This window comes from Trachymyrmex cornetzi, unplaced genomic scaffold (assembly GCF_001594075.2).
Source record: "Trachymyrmex cornetzi isolate Tcor2-1 unplaced genomic scaffold, Tcor1.1 scaffold743, whole genome shotgun sequence".
Lineage (NCBI taxonomy): Eukaryota > Metazoa > Arthropoda > Insecta > Hymenoptera > Formicidae > Trachymyrmex > Trachymyrmex cornetzi.
In genome coordinates, this window is record NW_017300074.1 from 93324 (window position 1) to 116465 (window position 23142).

The window sequence follows — 23142 nt, forward strand, 5'->3', positions numbered from 1 at the left end:
GTCGGTGGAATTACCGCACGCTGACCGCTTTGTAAATATCAATTAGCCAAGTATCGAGGCGCTGGCCGTTGCAATTAATGCGGCGCAAATATTTAGTCCATTTGTGGCTGAAACCGGTATATTGGTCCACGGGCCAACTTACGCACGCTCATGTAAGGTAAACCGGACTCTATTATGTCCCTAGTAAGCTTTGCGATTTTTTCGTATTTTTTACTGAGTCCAAAATTGAAAATTAATGTCATATTTTAAAGAGGGAATATTTAATAAAAAAATACGGGATGTATTTAAATCTTTATATAGGTGTGGTAAAGATTAAACAAAGTAGCATTCCGCGCATATTATGTATATACGACCCAAGTATGTTTCATTCTTTTTTGTGAAAAAATGTTAGTAAAATGAAATGGTCCAATGTTACTTTTGTAAGCTTATAAGTTTATTAACATATATTTATTGGTATATAAAAACTACATGAAAAACTATATTCTAAACAATAAGCTTATCTACTTATTTACTTACCTACTTATATACTTTTTTCCGTGATGTTTAGCAGGTTAAAATTAGAGTCCAAAATTAAATTAGAATCTATTGTTTGGAATAAAAACACTAAAACAAAAGCACTAAAAAAAATTTTACAATCGATGTGTGTACACTCAGTAGACCCGGGTTGGCCATATTGGTTCTATTTTATAAAGAGTTTCCTCTCTTTGATTATAAACATAATGAAAAATATAATCTATAGAATATATAATGTTGTAAAATATAAATGTAGAGCTACAATAACATAAGCTATTGAAATTAATAACCATCTTTTGATAGTTATGAGAATCAGTTGCTTATTTATGAAATGTTACAACACGACCACGACATTCTGCATTTTACTTTATTGATGATAACAGAATGGACAAATTGAGCAACAAACTGATGCAATCGAGTTAGACGGACAACCTGCACGAACTACTATTGCTATCTGTTGAATTAATCGCGTAATTATCTACAAACAGCGAATAGGGCGTTTTGAATATACACTCATGTTAAGTCCTGTTACGTTTCGCGCTGCCAAATGCTTTGATACGTCGCGATATTTTCGTGGCTCAACCATGTTGGCTGGACAAAAATTCAAGCAGATTAACGAACGAATATTAACCGCCACGAGCGAGTCGCTTACACATTTCGTTACTTCTGGTTGCTTCCATCGGCTATTTTGCTTTGCCAGTTTGGTCGCGTTTAACCTATTAAAGTCCACCGCCCAATTAAGTACTTGTGCACACCAAATGGTCTGCGTTGCAAATTTCAGAAATGGGCATGCTTTGAAATGGCTGATTTTCTTAGTTACTGTACTCAGCAATATTTTCAGCAGGGTTGCCACAAACTTGGAAATTGGGGAAATCAAGGAAAAGTCAGGGAATTTTGCAAAATTTTCTGGAAAATTAAGATTCTTGGCTTTAAAGAAATTTAATATGCCTACACCATGTGTACACTTACACAGTTTTGAAATACTACCAACTTAACAATTAAATGAAAGCGGCATCAGCAACATTAATATAGTGATTTATATTGCTATGTCTATGTGAGATTGCTGTTTCAATAAAATATTTAATGGGTTCTCCAGATTGGGATAAAAATACAAAAAAATTTCAGAATGTTATCGAAAGCTTCAAGGAAATTCATAAAATTTTGTTTGGATCAATCAAGAAAAAATTATGGAATCTTAAAATGAGGAAATTTGTGACAACTCTGTTCAGATATCTTTATTGTATAATGAAACGACGAAGTTTTTTTTATATATAGCCAAGTTTAAAAATTTCCGTTCCTGTATTGTCAGTTCGATCGTGATAGGCCCACGTTCTCGGGGAAATTTGATATCGGATTTTGTCGATAGTTAGCGGGTGCTCGCAATCTCTTTTTAAATCGGCCTGTCAATCTGTCGGACGAATTCGTATTATTTTTCGGGTTTTTGGGCGAATATCTCGTCGAGCTCAACACACACCAGCGATGTGTGCAACGATCTCACGGACGCAGTTAGTTTTTTAACCCTGGGGCTCAACCCGACACGCGTCGTTAATTTCCCGACTGCGATTGCGTACGGACACTCTGTCTCTGCTCGTTGTTCCGCTCTGGATTGCGTCGTAACGCGACACGTCGATTAATCGGTAAAATTACGCGTAATTCGCGCGCGGGAAGGATAATAATAATCGTGACGGTGATGCTACGTAAGCGTCGTGTTCTCTGCCACGGCGTTCCCCTTGATCGTCCGTAATGGCTCGTACTTCCGTTGTTCTCTGAGGGCGTGCACATGAGAATGAAGGGCAAGGATCATAGACGAAAACCGTGAGACGCAGCACGTACTCACGGATGCGTGTCGATTTTCATGTATGAGTGGCAGAGCAAACGACAACTGATGGACAACACCGTCCGCGCGATTAGACCAATAAATATACAGGAAACAAATCATTATGTAATTGAAAAATAATGATTCTTTTCTCTCCGTGCCTCTTTTATTCTCTCTCTACATTCTCTATCTCTTTACATTTGTTTCTCCCGATCATTGCTACGGTTATCTCCAATCAAAAACTTCAAGTGTTACTTCCTCCCGCTCGATCGGGCTGTTTGTCCGATTTTATTGACCGACGTTCTGCTGTCTCTTTTTGGCAACGAGCGTTTCACTTCCACCATCCCCGTCCACCGAACTCCCTCTTTCGCAACCGCTGTGGTTCTCGTCTGGCATCGATCCGTTCGCTCGAACTTGATTAACAGTTGCAAATTTAATTACTGGCTTACCGCACCTCGTCTCTGCGCTTTGTATCTTCTTCTCGCTTCTCCACGCGCAAGTATATCTTCTTGCCTTCTTATTTTTTTTCATCCCCTTTTTCTCTTTCACCGTGCTGCACCGCGAACAAACCCATCTCGGCGTTCACCGTTTTTGCGAGCCTCCTCCGCCTTCAGTTTCTCGACGAAACTTTGTGGGGAACGCGATTCTCGTAAATGGTAGAATGTGGGATCCGGGTTCCACCTACATGGGTATTCGCGGTTTAAACGAGTTTCACCCGTCGTTTCACGTTTTTATCGTTGCAAATCTGACGGGAAAAACAATGTATAACTGTGAAATTATCTGTAAACTAAAGAAACAAAATAAAAATCATGTCTCATTTAAAGTCTGTTGTTTTTAGTTGAACTTCTTGTACGATTCGTCTCTTCCTCTTTTCTCCAACGTGGAGAGAAAAGAAGGAAAAATAAACCGTGCAAGAAGTTCAGTTAAAAAGAACAGACTCTAGTTTTATCAGAATTAAACAACAAATATCAGATTCTTCTTTCTAAAATGTAAAGAATCTATATTCAAGTAGATTTGGCAAAGTTCAATCAATCTTTTAAGTAGAAAACTAAGTCTTTTAGTTCACCAAGCGTGCTCCACTTTTTGGCAGAAAGACAAATACTTTTATGATTCCAAGACTCGAAAATTCTTGGTGCATATTCTATAGCGTTGCATCCATTACTTTATTACATTCTATCTGATCTTCACGAGAGCACGACAAATTTGCCATCGCTTTTGCGCGAAAGTCAGAAGATGGATATCTCATTGTAGAGATGCTTCCACGTTGAAAGTGCTTAAGACGATCTAAATATCGTGGAAGGGATTTAATCTTCCGTGATTTCCGTTTCCGCATTTTACGACCAACGGTGAAAATAGAACCACCCACCGCGGTCATTACGCATGATGCAGTAAAAACTCTCTCGCGCAAGAACGAGAAATTGGGCGCTTGGGGTCGACGAGAATGCTCCGTGCGATTTCTACGCAGATCGCAACGACGCGTAAATTGCTGCGCTCGAAACGACCGTTATCGTGACTCGAGAGGAAATTAAACGGTGGAAAATAAGATTACGCGCAGCCGCCTCGTCGAACTACTATATCGTTCCGTGGAAGATAACGCGACGGTATGCGAACCACGCAGCCCCCCGAGTTATTATACCCGGCGTTGAATGACGACGCGTAGAGCACTAAACAAGGTCTTTTATGGGTGCGTATCTCAGGGGAGAAGACAATAGAGAGGTGGCGGACAGGAATTTTGAAGCTGAGATTCGAGGCGCGCCTAGCGAATGCCTAGCTAAACTCCAGGATCGTGTCAAGACTCGGCGGCCGCCAAAGACTCTTCGTCTTCGCGCTAAGTGATATGATTATTCCGCCTCGGCGGATGGCCCGACTTCTGTACGGTGAACTTTAGAAGTTGCGCGAGTACCACTTCAGGATAATGAAACGATCCACAAGTTGTCGAGTGCGCCACCCCCGTCCTTCATTCTCGTTCCTTTCGTCCCCTGTCCTTCGCAGCCGCATCCTCACCGCAATCGGGGTTCGCCCGTTTGCGGATGGAGATAAAAAGGATGAGCATCTTGCGCTGCAGGTAAGCTCGGGATAAAGGAACGCGCGATATTTTTGCTCAGAACTGTTTTTATTTTAGGCACGTGTGAATGTTCGAAGCAATTTTATTTTACATGGGACATTTCGATTCTTACAATACTCCTTCTTGCATTCTAATCGAATATTTTATTAAATGTATCGTAGAATATCCATAGAAAAGGAGGATATATACAATTTTTTTTTAAGTGGTATTTCATTTATATAAATGTGTATAAAAGCAACTCATTTTCTTCTCAATATTTACATGTGTAAAATTGAAATATACAGGGTGAATCAGAGTCGTTGAACCAGCTTTTTACTCTATGAGCAAATAATTGACTGCACACGTTATAATTCAATTAGGTATGAAGTCGATAATTTTCTTACAGGGTAAAAAGCTGGTTCAACGATTCTGATTCACCCTGTATGATATGTACACGGAGAGAATTTTTTTTTTAAATTTACCCTGAAAATATGGTAGTTGTGGTATACAATATTTTAAAGATTTTTACTATGCACTTTAGTAAAATTGATCAAACTTATTTTATACTTTATTGTAGTTTTATTAATCAATGAGAGAGATTTACATTAAAATTCTTCGAAATACAATGTTGTTCCACGACTGTCATATTTTCAGGGTAAATTCTAAGAAAAAATTCTCTCCGCGTAGGTATGTAGGATATTTATATTTTTTATATTAGACGCTACTGAAAAAATTTACTAAATCTTAATACATATTTCTTTGAATAGTATAAAGTAAACTTTTATTTACAGTAAATAAGTATGTATTTACTCAATAAAAAAAAAAGATCGTTAAACCAAATTAATGATTTTTTTGTATCAAATAAATATATGTGTACAGTAAATATTTACTTAAAATTATTCAAACAAACGTTAAAATTCAGTATTTTTTCAATATATCGTTTTCGTTATATAAAAAAAGTTATTGTTATGAATAGTTCATTGCATTTTGTTGTGTATACTACAATGGCGGTTTGATCGCACTTGCAATGCCACGCACTTTCGATTACTTCCATCATCGGCATCTATTTCCAGTACTAAAGTCGTTGTCAAACTTATTGTTTTGGTTTATTGGATAACCCTGCACCCTATCTTCCGCTTTCTCTCCCACACTCAGCCTCATTATACCTCACGTAGCGCGAACTTCTGAACAATATTAACGCAACCTCTCTACCGATTCCCTTGTAAGCCTCGACTGTCAGCGACATCGTTTCGTGCCAGTGGGTTTGTTAGTGAGAAACTCGTTTAGTTAGTAACTTCAGCCCCATCCACCGTGATACAAGTCCCGGGATATTCGAGCAAGTGCTATTAGACCGGCTCTAGCTATCTTGCCGGTTTTGAGTTTCTACAAGAGTCACGAATGGCTGCACATCTGTGACCTTATGACACTTTCGTCGCTTTTATTTCGCGTATTATAATGAAAACAAATAAAATAAAAATTCCCTCTTTTTTTCAGCAATTGAATCGATCGTTGATTCAATAAGTGTAAAAAAAATTTGGATTTCAGATTGTTCTCTAAATTTTTCAGAATAAAATCTTATCCAAAACAAGCAAAAATTTATTTCAATCGATAGTGAAAATACTGCCACTCGGAATAGAGTAGTATTTCATTTTTATAAGGGTAAATGTTTAACTCCAATTATAGCAAACGTTTCATTTGTTTCAAGTGAAATATGTCAAGCTGACTTTAGAATGAGACCACGAGTCTCATTCTAAAGAAATATTTAAACTCAATATAAATTCTTATTAGCATTTTATCTTTGAAAGAAACGTTGTCAACATTTTTATAATATATAGGTAAGAGTGGTTCAACAAAATACAACGTCGACACGACAATGAGACAATGATCAGTGTGACTTGCTTACTGAACTTCTTGCTTGACGCATGCATGTTTTCAATTGTCACAGTAGAGAATATCAGATTTACTATTTAATTACGAGTGGAAATATCCCCTCACGACATAGGAATGGAAGATTCACTTCATATGAATGAAAAAGTCACTCCAGCTTGAACGATCTAGTAATCACTCCATTTTTCGAGTGGAATTTTACTCCAAGAAACTTAGAGAGATAATTCAGTAATTTTCTGAAAGTTCAATGATTTCTCTCTTTCTCTCTCTCTCTCTTTCTTTTTCTTTAAATGCACATTAATAAAACTGAGTTATTTTCTAGTTTAGCAAACACAAGTGTAAATGTAATTTATTGAACGTTACCTGTATTCACAAAAACTTTTGCAAATGTTTCTTTCATTAGTCAAAGCTTAATTAGAATGTCGGAGTATAGTCAAGCATCGTTGCATCGATTCTTCTGACAATGACGTCATTAACGAGATAATCAGACATGGGCTAGTTTTCCTGATCTTCCTGTTCAGGTTGTCGGTAGCTGTCTGTACTTTTTTGTGCATCAACCGGATGTATAATATATTACGGATTAGCTAATGAGCTATTATAGGTGAAACGAGCGAAGTCTTATTAGCGTTTTTCACCATGAATGATTAATTAATAGGGCAGTCATTAATAGATGTAATTTGTCCATATCACATTATGTTATACATTAGCATATATATTACAAAATGAAGTAATTTTTAACGAGATAATAATTTTATCTAAAAATACGTTATTCATACTGAACGTCATCACGTTATTTAAAAATATATGTGATTACTGCTTGTTTTTATCTCTTGGTATTTTTACTTATGTTTTTTTTTTAGATATGATTTATTTATATTTATTAGATATAAGATATGATCTCATAATATCAAGATGCAATGAGAGAGAGTACGTAGCTTGAGAAAATTAGTCAGATTAAATGCATGAGCACTTTGATTTAGGTCACCGAATAATTAAATATCGTTGTGTGCTCACTCAGTAATTTTGTCATTGACGGCGATCGGATGAATTGGCCCGATTGTTATCGACGACTAATGAGATCGATGTATTTATGTGACCCATATGCGCATAATGTAATATCCTGCTCTCGAGTCCGTCCTATGCAGAAATGCTGCAGCAGCTGCAGTTAATGCATCGGGTTACACGGCGTTGCAATCGGTTATGTCGATCGAAGCACCGGCGCGATTGCACGTTCGCCACAGTCAATCTCCATTACAGAATCTCTAGCTTATTGAAATGTATGACTACAAAGTAATAGCCGTGACAATGATACGCGAATATAAATTTCATTCGTTGACGTTCTACTAAAAAAAATCTATTATCGCAGGTCGCGTCAGAACGAATTTTTGCAAAACCCTTTGGGGAATCTTGTCAAAAATGATTGTGTTGAAAAACTGTAATTCCGATTTCTTAATACGCACACTTCGAGAAAACGTTCGGATAAAATTTCTGTTATGTTATTAAAATATAAAGTCTATCTTTCGTTAAGATTATATTATGAATGTTTTCTTAAGATTATAAATGTAGAGATATATATAATACATGAAATTTCGTTTTAAAGATTGAAAGTCGATTACTTCAAACTTTTGCCAGCCTGATGAAACCAGTGATTGCATCATTTCTGATTTATAAGCGAAACGAGAAATCATCTCGCTGGGGTGTACTTACACACCTTATCGAGTATGCTATCGCATCGTAAAACGGTTCTTTCACATTTTCCGTTCTCGCTACTAGAAGTTCTCTTTGCACTTTATAGAAGTCGTTATCCGTTGCGCAATTGTGTCGGTGGATTCAGTTGTATTGTATACCGCGCGGCCTTTTAGGAGGCGTCCTCCTTGCGCAGATACGCTTCGGCAGGTGCACACATTTGTCCTGCATTACGTGCATCGTCGTGAGAATACCGAGTTCTACATATAAATAGCGCTATTATCGCAGTCAAGGATAGGTCGTAAAAGCTAACGCGGTCCCTGGTGTTCATATATACGGGCGAGATTAACATGTCTGCTGAACAGTGCTTACTTCATGCGGTCTTACGGGATCGGCCCTTTTCCGATATCTTGCTCTTACGCGCACATCTTATATTACTAAAGTATGCTTATGCACTTAACAAGAGCACATGCTCGAAACTATTCTCTTCTCCTATTCAGATGATTTTATCATGAGATTATGCACCGGAGAACAACAGGCAAAGTTCTGAAAGATAAGAATTTTTAAACTAATTACGGCTTACGGTTTTTTTTATTTGAAATGTCTCCGTATTAGTATTAATGTATAGCACGGCCGCTATTGTATTCGTTGAAGATCATTATAAGTGAAAATAAGATCCTTTTTATTTCTTTTATCTTTAATATTTATTCTTATTTATAATATTTCTTCCATTGTATGCAGGACCCAAAATTCATTTAATTCAGTTTATCGCAGCGTTAATGTTACATACATTGCAATATATAACAGTCACGATTCTAATAATTTTTAATGAATAAACCGTACGTGTACACAAACGGAATAGTTACCGCAGCCAAACGCGTTTACGTCAACTGCAGACGCAATTGGTTTATCTGCGGCATACGCGAGACAATGAAACGACGTATCTCGATCCCGCGACAAGTTGGACAATGGCGATTGCGCTAGTAAATAATCGATAGGCGTGATCGACAGTGCGCGACAGGATATTCCACGTGTCAAGATTAACGGTCGACGACTCCTCGAGCGCGGAGTGAACGCACTCTCCGCTCTGTGAGAATTCACGATATCGTGATGTCGGTGGGAATCGCGCGTTGCGCATTGTACTCGTTACAGACGTGCTGCAAGGGGAATTTTTCAGGGCCCTCGGCCCTTTCTTTCCTCGTGACCTCCATGGATTTTTTTTTCACCACACGCTCGTCTTGTTCTCATAATTAGCGCGATCACCGGCGCGTGTGGAGCTGGCATTTTTGTAGCTGGCACGACGACACCGTAGTAAGCACTTGTAGAGTGTTGCTTAGAACACAATAGAACAAATATAAAACATAAAAGCCTTTGTAGAACGCGAAGCGTGCTTGTTTCTTTCTTTGTAGTAGATTGAGAGTGCGGGAAGAATATCGCGAGAGCACCATGCAATTTTGTAGACAACGACGAAATTATATAAATGCACTGAAAGAAAAGATTGGGTGAATGTGGCATAGTATTTTTAATTGGTTGCAGCAGCCAATTTTTGGTTGCGTTAGTCTATCAAAATTCTATATACTGACATTGCGGTTCGGTTCAAAAATTGGCTGCTGCAACCAAAAATGGACTGCTGCAACCAAAAATTGGCTGTTGCAGCCAATTAAAAATGTTGTGCCATATTTTACCATCTAATTTGTTGCGGCAGCTAGTTTTTTCTTTCAGTGTAGCAATGACGGATTAGTTAACAAACAGTTAAAAGGCTATAATCTATCTTCATGCTTATCATCTATCTTTATTGACGTATAAGGATGGCAAAGTTCGACTTTTCCTAATCACGGGTATCACTAATAATAATTAATGTCGCATTTTAATGACTATATACCTATTGCACGTGGGAATAGTGATTATTCTGTTATTGTACTCCGAAGACACCCTCGAGACGAGTTGAATCGCCGTCTGATATTACTGCTAGAGACTCAAGCAGAGATCCTAAGCGATAAATCCGGTTCCATTCCTCTCGCCTGTGTCTCCAATTTTCCGGCGTCGCTTCGACTTCATTTCCTTCGAGGACGACGGGGACGCGCGGCAGGTAATTCGTTAATCGGGGCGTGTGTACGTGTATAAACTAACCGAGAGTTTGTAAATGTTATCAGAAATCAAGCAGATCTAATTTGCGGTGTACAACTCCTGCGCTGAGCAATCCTATTATACAATTCGCTTGTGTTACGTGCAAATTTCATCTGCGGCTTGTTTGCACATTGTAGTGCCCATTTATTCTTAGCAGAAATTTTATCAGATGATGTTCTTTATTATAATATTTTAATTCAACATTTACATATTACATTGTTAAATCTGTAGTGTCAATCTAATTTAAGTCGCCACCGCTCCTTCTGAATACATCGTTATTTTATACTAAAACAATAGATACATTTTTGACACTATAAATGTAATAGTGTAATCCGTAAATGTCACTGCAATATGAAAGTCCACCCAATTCGATTGCTTATAAAAATTACTTTTATAAAAATGAATATATTGTAAAAAGTTTATTTAATCGAAACGCCAGACATTAAGGAACATAATGGTACTTGACTAAGCAAATGTACGTATCTTTATTAATAAAAAATGTTAGGAGCAATGGAAAAAGAATTTAAGGTTAAATAAAAACACGCATGAAAATGCTATAAAATTTACAACGAAATAAGGAGGAAAGTTTACATTGCTGAAGGTTGATTGGCAAAGCTGTCAGCATTTCCAGTAGCTTCATCCTGATGCTGTGGTGTCGCAGGTATCGACGCGCCGGGGATTACGACGAATTGCGTAACCGCTTGGCTGCGTAAGCGTGTATAATTCGATTTCAAGTTCACGGAGAGAGAAAGCGAGCGAACTCGACTCACATCGCGGACGAGCACCGCGAATGACCCTGACGGGTAAATCCCGTGCGAAAGTGAAACGAGCCATTGGTAAAAGTACGCCACGCGAAGTCGTTGTCATGAGTGGATGACACAGTTCCATATTCGTCGGACTCCTTTGAAAGGCGTAGTTCAATCTGATGGTGTAACTGGTATAATGGGTCACATGAGTAAAAGCGAAGTAATTGCTCCAAAGAGACACTCGCAACGGTTCTCGGTTAAGCCTCATGCTAAGTTCTAAAAAAAACAATTATAATTCGTATTAGAAGAGATCGATGAGTGTATCTAAATAAATCCCTTCAGACTCTGCGTACATTACATCAAATTTGAAGACATCCGTTAAAATTATTTAATTCTATCGACATTATCTGAGATCAGATGTATAATAATGTATATGTTGGAAAAATAGTCAAAATTTTGGAAAAAGTTAATTATCTAGTATAAATACTTATTAAAGTGCCCTTAAATTGAATAAAAAAAACTTTTTTAACATGATTCCAATAAAATCAGGTCTGAAGGGGTTAAGAGAAATAATCACGTCGGTCAAAGCGGATTTTAGTGCTTAAGTATATATTTCAGGGTGAATTTAATATCCTTCTATGATGCTAATCCTTTTAATAACCATCATAGAAGGATATTAATAATTTTATGCTATTATAAGCATCTTAAATTACTTTTAATAAAATAATTTATTGCGAAAAATATCGCCTCAGTCGGGATTAAAAAAAGTTACATCTAAGTTTTAAAGCGCTCTATTTAAAATACAAAATGCAAGTAAATGCCTTTGCCTTGTGGCGATTGATAGAAAGAAGTTTTTTATCCCCCTACAATTTAGAAATTGTACCAATAATCTAAAATTTTCGCTTCAGATCCAAATGATTTGTTGCTGTAGTCAAGAACTCGAGGATTATGTATGTTTTTTTTGTTAAATTTTTAATAAGTTTAAGAATTTTTTGCGATAGACCCTCGAAAATAATTTGATGCATTCGAATCTATTTAATATCATTAAAAGAAAAAATTTTTTTAATGTTAAGTTTACTTTAAGATGAATCCGGATCAAGTAAGGACGAATGATCATGAATGAACATTAATGATGCAAACGAGCGTAACAAGTTCTATTCCTTTAATGTATTCACATCGACATACATTTGGGTTCATATTCGCAATATTGTCCATGTCTATTAAAAAAATTTGCTCATCCATGTTTGTTCGTATTTTTTACTTGGTTTTGACTTTATAACGAAATAATAGACTAGAAAGAGAAAAATTTTGATTGTATCTAAAAATATAACGTTTTCGCAAAAAGTCTATAAAGCACGCATAAAATGAAATATTACAATATTTCGTTCTGTCCGAAATGTCGAAATAACAGTCCAGCTCTGCTTATATTTTATCGTAGTCACTTGTACTATATAACCAGTAGTTATATTCACGTATAAGACAGCAGCGGGCGGTGCACACTACAGGATCCTTCCTATACCGTGGGGTGCTATATTTCCTAGCAATGGGTGGTAAAGTTTTTTCCCCTAGCGCACCGTTGTGATATACGGTCAAATCCCCACGTTTCTACGCTTACGATTTTCATGGCACGGTCTCGTACCTCCTTACTAGAAATTTATCGACCAACTTGTAAAATTATTAGCACGGATCCGTGACTCTGTATTTCCCGGCAGCTTGGTGCATGTGTCTTCATGAAGCATCCTCTCGATATGAACAGTCGCGACGTCAGGAGAGAGCTGTAGATCACGAACTATATGGAGACGATACTTCAACGAAAGATATTTCAAACGAGGATAACATGTCCGTTATTAGTTCGCCAGTTCTTTGTATGTCGTAGCGTGGCATCGCGGACCGGAAATGGAGCAAAACATGGGAAGTGCTTCTATATTTACCTGATTCTACACTGAGAGAAAAATGTTTTGTATTTGTAACTATAATTACATATTACTATAATTATGATTATTATTGCTATAATAATAATAACAGTAACTATTTATATGGTTTTAGCAACAAATGTATATAGTTGGCAACCTAAAATGACTATAATTATAGTCACTTGAATCATTTTTATGATAATTTCAACTATTTTATGGTTGTAATAACTATAATTATAGTCATTTTAGGTTACCAATTATATACATAGTTACTGTTATTATTATAGCAGTAATAATCATAATTATAGCTACAAATACACATTATAGTTACAAATACAAAACATTTTTCTCTCAGTGTACCTGATTCTATAGTTTCGCCAAACGTTATATTACACAAATGCATCATCGTGTCACACGATTCGTGTGCAAATTGAAACGCCTGACACATTCAATAAATCGGACGATTTCGAAATGTATTTAGATGCGATATCTATATCCCATTCTTATAAGTAGTTCACTATATTCAGCAACTGTATGTTGGAGTGCCACTCGGCAAATTGGAAAAGGCAGCCGACAATGGCACATCGATAATTGAGACTGCGAAGAAAGGAGAGCAGCAAGCTTCGATGCAAATAGAGAGAAGAATGCGCGTTCTTCTTATTCCTTTTCAACTTAGCGCTCGGCATATCATAGGAATACATCGCCAAATGTCGCCGTATAAAAATCACTGACTGATTTTCCGCCGACGATTTACCGACGATCTTATTCTTCTTCCTCCTCGTTGTCGTCTACTTCCCCGGAGATAGCGTCGGTTTCTTTACGTTTTAAAGCAGGGAAGAAGTCGGCTTTCTTGAGTACGAGAAAAATTGGGGGAAAAGTAGTACTATATGCGTATGTATATATATACACATACACATTATGTCATAATATATGCGTGCGTTAAGATGATTAATTTTAGAACAATTAAGCAGCGTTCTAAATTTTGTTACTATCGATAGATTTAATAAATCTCCCTTTATATAATTCATTGAAAATGAATGAGCTGCGAGTAGCTATTAATTGATTGAGCCAATTTTGTGTTGCATAAGTTACTTAATCGAGAGGCCAATAAATTTGTCCTTACAGAGTTACTTAATTTTATTTTCACGTACAATTGCAATAATTATTTTATTTCTTCAATTGGAAATAAATTACAAGTTCTTTTAATTTATAGTAGAAAGACCGTGAGATCGACATTATAATTGAGGGAAGGAAAGATTTCTCCTCGCAAAGATGGGAAGGGGAAAACGGAGCGCGTAGCACTTGACGCAAATGCTTGCATCCGATGTCTGGCACTCACCCTCCCGGCTTTCTGATCCTCGGCTAGAGGCTAATTAACGAGCGTAAGTAATGCGTGTAATTAAAAGGGAGAGAAAATATATTGCCAGCCGGTGGTATCGCGAAGAAACGACGGGAAAACTGGTTGGTGCCACTTAATGGCTTCTCCTCGCGTGCACTCCTGGGATATGTTCTGGGATGTCGGAAGTGTGTGTGAACGTCACAGTCACATGGACACACACCGAGCTCGTTGGTGAATCCGCATTGGCGTAATTCCTAATATTTACCATTCCGCAATTTGCGCTCTCATCTCTTGCAATCATGTTTGAAACTTGTTCGTAATATCGTATGAAGCAATTACATTGTCCTCATTATGTTGTTTAATACAATTTTAATAAATATCATAGTTATACATCTCTGCGTGTCTCACAAATTTTACGTACATATTGTATTACAGATATCACGTGCATTAGAATGCTGTTTTTGTGTGTCATTTTGCATGCTTTTAAATTGTAATATTTGAATAGAGAAAATATTCTAAATATTTGTTTATATGAAATGTGCCTTCCGCGCTTATACTGTGAAATTCATTAAAATTCAGTTCGTTGTTCGTTGCGGAATTGAAATTAGAGAAAATTACAATTAGCAAAATTAAAATTAGCTCATTGACTATAAAGCGCGTATCATACTTGGGAAATCGGAGGATTCATCTCCAAAAATTACGATTTTCGTGTTTCCGCTAGATCGCATCGTATTCCGCAGATTTGACTATACCGTCGGAGTTTCGTCTGTCAGAATTTAATTTATGATGGGATCCCAACGCGAGTGGTATTAAAATCTATAATGAATGAGCGAAATGAATTGCACGTGCGTCTCGCGTTTAGTTGCACCGAGTCCTTGCGATCTCCGTTTTGGGACTACATGGGTCGTGTGAGAAAATTAATTTTGCCGGAACTTTCGCGTTTCGGTTCGTCCACAACTTCGTTAAAATGAACGGCATTACGTTTGAGGATGAGTTATCGTTTGCATGAACACTGCAGTGAGATGCTTTCTACCTTTTGTCAATAAAATGAGACGTTTGTACACATGCCTGTTGTTTATAATTTTAGCAATAGAGTTTCTTTTGATTGAGAGAACATCGATGCACACACCCTCCACGTGAAATAGACGCTTAAATTTTGAGAAAACAGCGACGCTATTTCACGCGAAATTAAAGTGTTTTCCGAGAAACTTTCAAACTCCCGCTCAACGGAAGGAGCGATTTTCCCCGTGCATTTTTGTTACATCCGTTGCGATTCGCTTGGCCGCTAAATATTCCAGTGAAGAAAGATTTCCGTTGAGAGGATTTCAGATCCGCCAGTTACTGGATACGCTATTTTCACGAGGATTTCCATCGCGAGCTGCCCGTTTTCCGTTTACGGGACGTTGAAGTGCTTCTGGCAGCTTTGTCGAATAACAAATCAATTAACGCCCTCTTTTCTCGCGCGTGTAAAGACATTAATGATATATAATTTCTGTAGAAATAATCAATCTTATAGAGAGAGAGAGAGAGAGAGAGAGAGAGAGAGAGAGAGAGAGAGAGAGAGAGAGAGAGAGAGAGAGAGAGAGAGAGAGAGAGAGAGAGAGAGAGAGAGAGAGAGAGAGAGAGAGAGAGAGAGATATTACTCTCGATATATCACGAGACCGTTGCTGTAACTAATGTTGCACTTACTATTGTCCTTATTGTGATGAAAAATATTTTTTGTATATTTAAATGAATTATGTTAGGATGTAACACAAATATTATGTGAAATTAACTAAAAAAATATAACACTCACAATTTGTAAGCAAATTGTGGAAACATATTTCTTCAGTTTATTATAAATTAACATTTATAATAGATTAAACTAACATTTATAGTATAATATTAAATTAACATTTATTAAATTAATAATAATATATTATTAATTAATTGTTTAGTAAAATCAACATTTATGATATATTAAATTAATTAGATATTTTATTAATTTATCTTAACATTTATGTTTTAAAAATCAATACTTTTATGTTAATTGTTCACCTATTTATAAATTATGTTATTTTAACAAATATTGAAAATATCAATATAACACAAAATACTCAAACAAAGCAATTAGATTATGTCAAATTAATGAATATGATAAAAATTTAACACAAAAATTTTAATAAGGATCGATTTTAACACAAATACAAAATAATTTTACTGTGTGCGCTTTAATATAATATGTTTTCAATATCTTTACTTGAGCCACAATAATTATAAGTCGCGTTATTAATGTGGCCATAATTAACGATCGAGTGGTCGCTTTACTTACGTACTCAAGTTCCTTTCCTTTTTGTGTTTAAGAGCTCGGATACCTTTTGAGAGGGGCTTTCGCTTCGTCGACTTGGAGTGACGTACACCGGTGAGTATCCCAAATCCTATAATAGGATTATAAATTGTAAACGCTGCTGCAAGAAACGAGCGTCTCTATTTCCCCTCTTCCTCTCTCTCTCTCTCTCTCATGCTGCTCATTCTCTCTCTATCGACAATATAGCACCGCGCTTAATTCCCAAGGCGGTGTTTAAAGAGCAGCGAAATGCCGAAATTGCTGGTAATTAACGCGAGCCTCGGATGTGCTCTCGCCCGTTTCAGGATCGAAATCAAATCGACCATGGCTGTAGCCTGCCGATTTATTTCGTCCTTTGCCAACTACACATGTACGCGAAATGGAACTTCGTGTCGGACGTAGGTGCCAAGTGTTTCATTCGAAAATTGTCCAGTCGCTTGACGATAAAACGATAAGAAATTTCATTAAAAATTGTTTCATCTAATGAGTAACGTGGAATATGTTTTCAGACCAAATTTGATAAGAACCTTAATGACACTTTGTAAACGGTCCCTTTAAAATCATTAAAATCTCTTACGAAGGAAAATATTTAACGAATGGAAATTCCTATCCATTTTGTCGTCATTATTCGTAAAGAGCATTGGAAATTGCATTATAGGGAAACAATTCTACGGAAAACAATTTTACTGAAATATTAAAAAATTTTGCTAAAGGCAGCTTTGCAAATAATTTTGTGGGATCATTAAAATAATTATGTAGAAGAAAACTCAAATATGATGAGTAATACTACTGCTAAAAAATTGTAATATTCTTACAATCTTAACTTCAGCCTTACATAATTATTTTGATAGAATGTTCAACAAAATTGTTTTCAAATCTTCTAATTAAATTTTTTTAAAAACTTTAGCAAAATCGTTCTTTTCATGTGGGGACATCACATGTACGGAGAATGCTTTCAAAACATTGAACGCATTCTCGACGCCTATGGAATTATGTTATACGCTCGCACGTGTGTACGATGCATTCAACTTATTCGCGTTTATATGCGTCTATTGTATATCACTCATTTGCTCTAACAACGACATAACACAAATTGTCATTTTTTTAATTACAAAAAAGAATGAGAACGTAAAGAAAAAAAGAAAAAAAAATATATATTTTTGAAAAGAACGTACTTTTATTTCTCTACAATCCGTTATTACAACTAAATTACATTTTAAAATTAAAATGACAAAATTTTAATAACTTATTTTCATTGTTTTTTTGAGTTGTATCGTTGTTGTAAGCAAATAAGCAATATGTATATACAATATAAAAAAAAAAATTTATAAATGGGGTGCCACGCGAAGTTGGCACCCCATTTATACATTTCTTTTTTTTTTAGCTAAATCAGCGGAATTTGTTACAACTTAGCAGGAACTGTAGAACTATTGTGGGTGCAAACGAAACTGTGTATAAAATACCGATTTTTTCAAAATGGGGTGCCAACTTCACACCGGTAAAATGTTTGGTATTTGTAACTATAATTACATATTACTATAATTATAATTATTACTTCTTTAATAATAATAACAGTAGCTATGTATATAGTTCTAGCAACAAATGTATAGTTGGCAACTTAAAATGACTATAATCATAGTTATTATAACCATAAAATAGAGTTGAAATTACCATAAAAATGATTCAAGTGACTATAATTGTATAGTTATATTTTGGGATAACCATAAGGAATATGGTTGTCCCAAAATATAACTATAAATTACACTGTTAAATTTTATAGGGTCAAATTAACTTAATGTGAGTCGCCATTGCTCCTACTCAATAATATCGTTATTTTTTACTAAAACAATGGTTGTATTTGATACTATATTGTATCAGTTTAACATTATACAATAGTGTCAAATTTAATTATCATTTTAATAAAAAATAACGATATATTTAATAGGAGCAGTGGCGACTCACATTAGGTTTAATTTGACACTATAGATTTAACAGTGTATAGTCACTTGAATCATTTTTATGGTAATTTCAATTATTTTATGGTTGTAATAACTATAATTGTATAGTCATTTTAGGTTGCCAACTATATACATTTGTTGCTAGAACTATGTACATAGTTACTGTTATTATTATTATAGCAGTAATAATTATAATTATAGTAATATATAATTATAGTTACAAATACAAAACATTTTTCTCTCAGTGTGCGAGTACATTCTTTTCCAAGGTACCAGTCGCATAATTTGCTCACAAAAAGCGCCCCACGAAATCAGATGGTTATGTTGAAACGTACGTTCCACATTTTATTTCATTCCTAGCGTCATTCTTGGACTCTCGAGCCCATGTTCTCTCGTTACTCCAAGCGGATTGAGACTTCTCGTTCCCGGCGAAACCCAAAAGGGACCGCTGATGCACGCACATACAGCCGCGGAACACGAGTTGTACATTGCGCGTCTGTCATAAGTATAGGGAGACTTCTCCTTTCCATCGTGGTCGAATAAATATTTTTCCAGCAGAACGAAGCGTGTATGTCGCGAAAGACTCGTTCTTGAGGAGACTCGAGGATAATATTGGCATCGTTGAAACGACATGAAACCTTCCTTCTGCCTAGGGACATCTTTTCCGTCTTTACGTTTCAAGATGGATACATACGTTTGTATACGTCTATACGTTCGTACATATCGTTGGACCGTGTAGTTTCCGTTGAAGATTGGTATCCGTTTGTCGACGATGTGTAGTGCGGAAGTCGCGGTGGACTCCGGATTGTCAACCGAAAACTTATGTCTCTACTAACAATGTATTATATAAAATCTATAAGATACATACAATATATCCGCTGTATATTCAGAGACAAGACGATTTTTAATTTAAAATTGTTTTTGTTGGTCTTATATATTAATGTCTCTCGATGGAGAGTGTAATGGTTGTGAATGTTTTCGGTTATGTTTCATCATCTCGTTGCCTGACACCGGCGTCCTGTGTTTCCGTCAGCGGGCAAAATAAGCGGGGTACAATTTTTGCGCCGACATCGCCGCAAGTAGACTTCTTTCAGCGTGCTGAATGCAAGCATTGGTGACATGGCGCGGCGGCTGAGGGAAAAAAAAGGGTGTCTCGGTGGAGTTAGCGTGTTTAATTGAAATCAACCCCGCGTCGCGGCGGTTCTTTGCGCCTGAGTAGACGCACAGGACAGACACGAAAAAAAAAGGGATGGACGACGTTTCGGGAATGAATGGGAAAATGGTTTTCCGCACCGGGAAATTAATCAAACCACGAGCTCGGTAATAAGGGGATGGGCAACCGGTGAATAACCGATTAAAAAAAATATCGTTAGATAATCGGGTTCTTTTTGTTGTTTTTTTCTTAAATGTAAATAAGAGTTGAAAAAAATTCATAAATAATTTATCTCGCTTCAACACGTGCAGCGATCCGTACGTTATCTCCATCGTCCACGGCGACCGATGAGGCAACTTTTCTTTGAAGGTGCAGTTTCCTCTCCTCGCTAAAGCTGCACCGAGTATCTTAATTTATTCATGCACGCTGCAGCTGGCTTGCGATTACCGGGAGAGACGAGGAATCGGTACGGAAAATAATTTAAAGACGAGTAATCCTTAAGCTTGCCCCTCGGCCAAGCTTTGCATGCCTCTGACTTCATTTAAATGCAGCTCCGCCGTTTAATTGGTTATTTACATTTTGTAGTACGCTCTCTTCGCCTTTTCAGTGATTGAAAACGATTTTTCGCATGCCACATATTACATAATGAGTATATGAGTAATACGAGCAGTTGAAAATGCAAATAACCGATGTCGTTTAACGACCGTTTGCAATTCACGCGGAGTGAGCCAGTTAGTGAAATTGGGGCCTTCAAAAAGCCAGTCGTGTTCGCCGATATTATTATATCGTCGCTTTATCTGTTGATTTTATGAAATATCGTTTCCTCTCAAAACCTGTGTGAACTTCCACAGGCTCTTTCACGTACTTCCCTCCCCCCCTTCTCTCTCTCTCTTTTTTTGTTTTTGTTTTCCTTTTTCCCCTTTTCTCTCTTTTACCGCGTGTTTGTTCCCTGAATCCCGCTTCCACGTTACTCCTTCTCAGCGCGTTTCCGCAAGCCGGTAATATCGGCGATATATTAAAGTCGAGCCGCATTGTGTGTTCGAATATATACCAGCCGGAGGTAGAACGATCAATCGAACCCGGTCAGACGCAAAAGGCTTTCGGAACGGATATACCTGTCTCGAATACCGCGGGAAACGGACGATGATGCGCCCTGACACTCATATCCTCGTAAATATTTTCAATCGCGTTTTCCGATCGCCGTGACGTTCGCGAGATTCGATCGCGGGTCCACGACCGAACGAATCATCCGACGCACTATTTTCGCCCTACAATAACGTCGTGGCGAGACATACCAATGTATGTATTTCAATGCAAATTTTATATCAATCAAACGGATTCACACAACACACCTCCCACCTTTCTTCCCTATACATTATCGAATAATATTGTAGTAGGACATCATTCAATACTGTCATGCGAAATCTTACTTAAGTCGCGAATGTGAGCGCGCGCACACATTCGCGATTTGAAAATTCCAAGGAACGAAGAACGAATATCTAAGGAATATCGCGAGGTTTTATTGCAAGATAAACGGAAAGAAATTTTGAACTGTGCTGTCGGCAAAACGTCTGTCTGCGTTACGGTGTGTTAAAGACGGTGTGTTCCTTTCATACTGCTTGAGTCATGTAACTCCGCGCGTCATCTGATTTACATTCTCACTTCGCCCGCAACGTCTTTTCGCGTCGACGACGTGCAGCGAGCGAGCGCATAGAGAGAGCTGTATGCTGATTGTTTGCACGCGTGAACCGGCATATAAAGTGCGAACACGAGTGAAACTCGCTGCATCCCCTTCATCTTCCACGCTGTACCGTTTTCCGAGGACCCATTGTGCTTAACTATACATTTCGCTTTTCATGATGGCATTCATTCTCAATTCCCTTTCAAGGAACGAGCGTGTCGTTCGCGCTTGCTTTAAGCGCCGATTAAGAGGATTACGGTTAAAAGGACTACGTTGCGTGATTTGCTATCGATGATGTTGCGCAATATCGTGCATCCGGTATCTAAAGGAGATTGGTATAATCGCGATTGACTAAAAGGAAAGAGAACGGGAACTTCGCACGACGATATAGATTTTCCGAATTATTGAAGGATAATGCAAAAAGCGCGAATATCCGGCCGCCTTGATCTCGCATGATATACGAGCGCAATTTTATACACGCGCTCTGTACGCATATAGTGCTAGCGTATAAAGTCGTATGCCTATATTCCCGGCACGCCTCTGCGTCTTTTACGCGGCCAGGAAAAATACGGTAAAGACTCTTTCGAGCTAAATGCATCGAGCTCCACACGTGACTCACTTACTGTTCCTATGTTGGCATCGAGGACGCATTTTAATATTGAAAAGAGCTACAAGATCAGCGATATATGCATAGACCAAGCATTCTGTCCGTAGCTTGAAGCCGGCAGTTTAAGATAGATCGTGAATCCGTTGTACCTCTTTCTATCTTGAGAGAGAGAGAGAGAAGTGCTCTTGACAGTCGCAGGTGTGAGATAGCACAGATGCTCAACGTCACTTAGGTTCAATTTTTCACTGGTTAAGCTTAATCTGATATTTCATCCACTGGACTTTACCCATGACATTATGGATGAATAAAATCATCACAATAATCATGCCAATAAGAGCCGACACATGTTGGTGTGTATATGTTTATTCAAATATATATAACAGATTAATTGCGTAATTAATCTATTATATGGTATATATATTTAAATAAAAATATACATACCAACATGTGTCGGCTCTTATTGGCATGATTATTGTGATGATTTTATTCACTAGAGTCTAGATCTCATATTATATTATAGATGAAATTATAGGGATCTTTCCAGCAAGAGATACAGATGACACGGTATAACACAATTGAATTACTACATCCTTGTTATTTGCTAATGTTAAACGAAGACGATTATTGTGTCATACTGTCACTTGCTACAAAGCATCAATAGATAAAGTCCATTGGGTGGAACATCAAGTTAAGCCTAACCACGAGCTAATCAGAAAATGAAAAACCAGGCCTTAAACTGTCAATTTCCGGCTTCATTCCTCATCACTGAAAAGTATGGGAACGTTTGGTCTATGTCGTTGTGCAAGACTAATTGTAAGATAAGTAATGACGATAGGATTATATAAATATCTCATCTGAGATCTTTTCTTGAGAAACGATCTTTCGTATACAAAAACTTTCTCATAAAGACGACAGTGATCTTTTATTTTTTACGACATACACATTCTTCTTCGCGAGGACTTTTCATGTTCTGAAAATCCTGCCGTTCTCCCATCGTGTTGTTCGCAGTCTTTCACTCGAAAAACGGCGGATGCACCGATGAAAATCTCAGGAGTCGAACATAGTCGACATTGTCAAAGGTGTGGAGAGTATGCAAGCTTCCTGGCACTTACCCCGCAACGTTACGATTCTTGGCGGGGATGGGGGTGCAAGATTGGTCCGGATGACAGGCGCGTGAAAGTCGATAGATTCGAGTATAGACGCATTCTGCGCGATATAGTTCCGTGCCGGTTAGGGAGAGGGGGGAGGGGTGTAAAAGTACAAGGGAAAGGTGAATGTGCAAGCTCGTATGCAACGTCAGATGGGAGCTGAGAAAGCGGAAGAACGGGGGAATGCGAGAGAAAAGA

General features: G+C 37.3%; 1 protein-coding gene across 8 annotated transcripts in view; it reads left to right on the plus strand.

Moving 5' to 3' along the window:
• The window catches only part of LOC108767979 (protein turtle), a 269485-nt gene that overhangs the window by 34866 nt on the left and 211477 nt on the right, over nt 1-23142 (plus strand). For all 8 annotated transcript variants that reach the window (XM_018518147.1, XM_018518138.1, XM_018518146.1 and 5 more), the window contains exon 2: nt 16415-16472. The gene's annotated coding sequence lies outside the window, so the exon portion shown is untranslated. The remainder of the gene's footprint in view (nt 1-16414; nt 16473-23142) is intronic.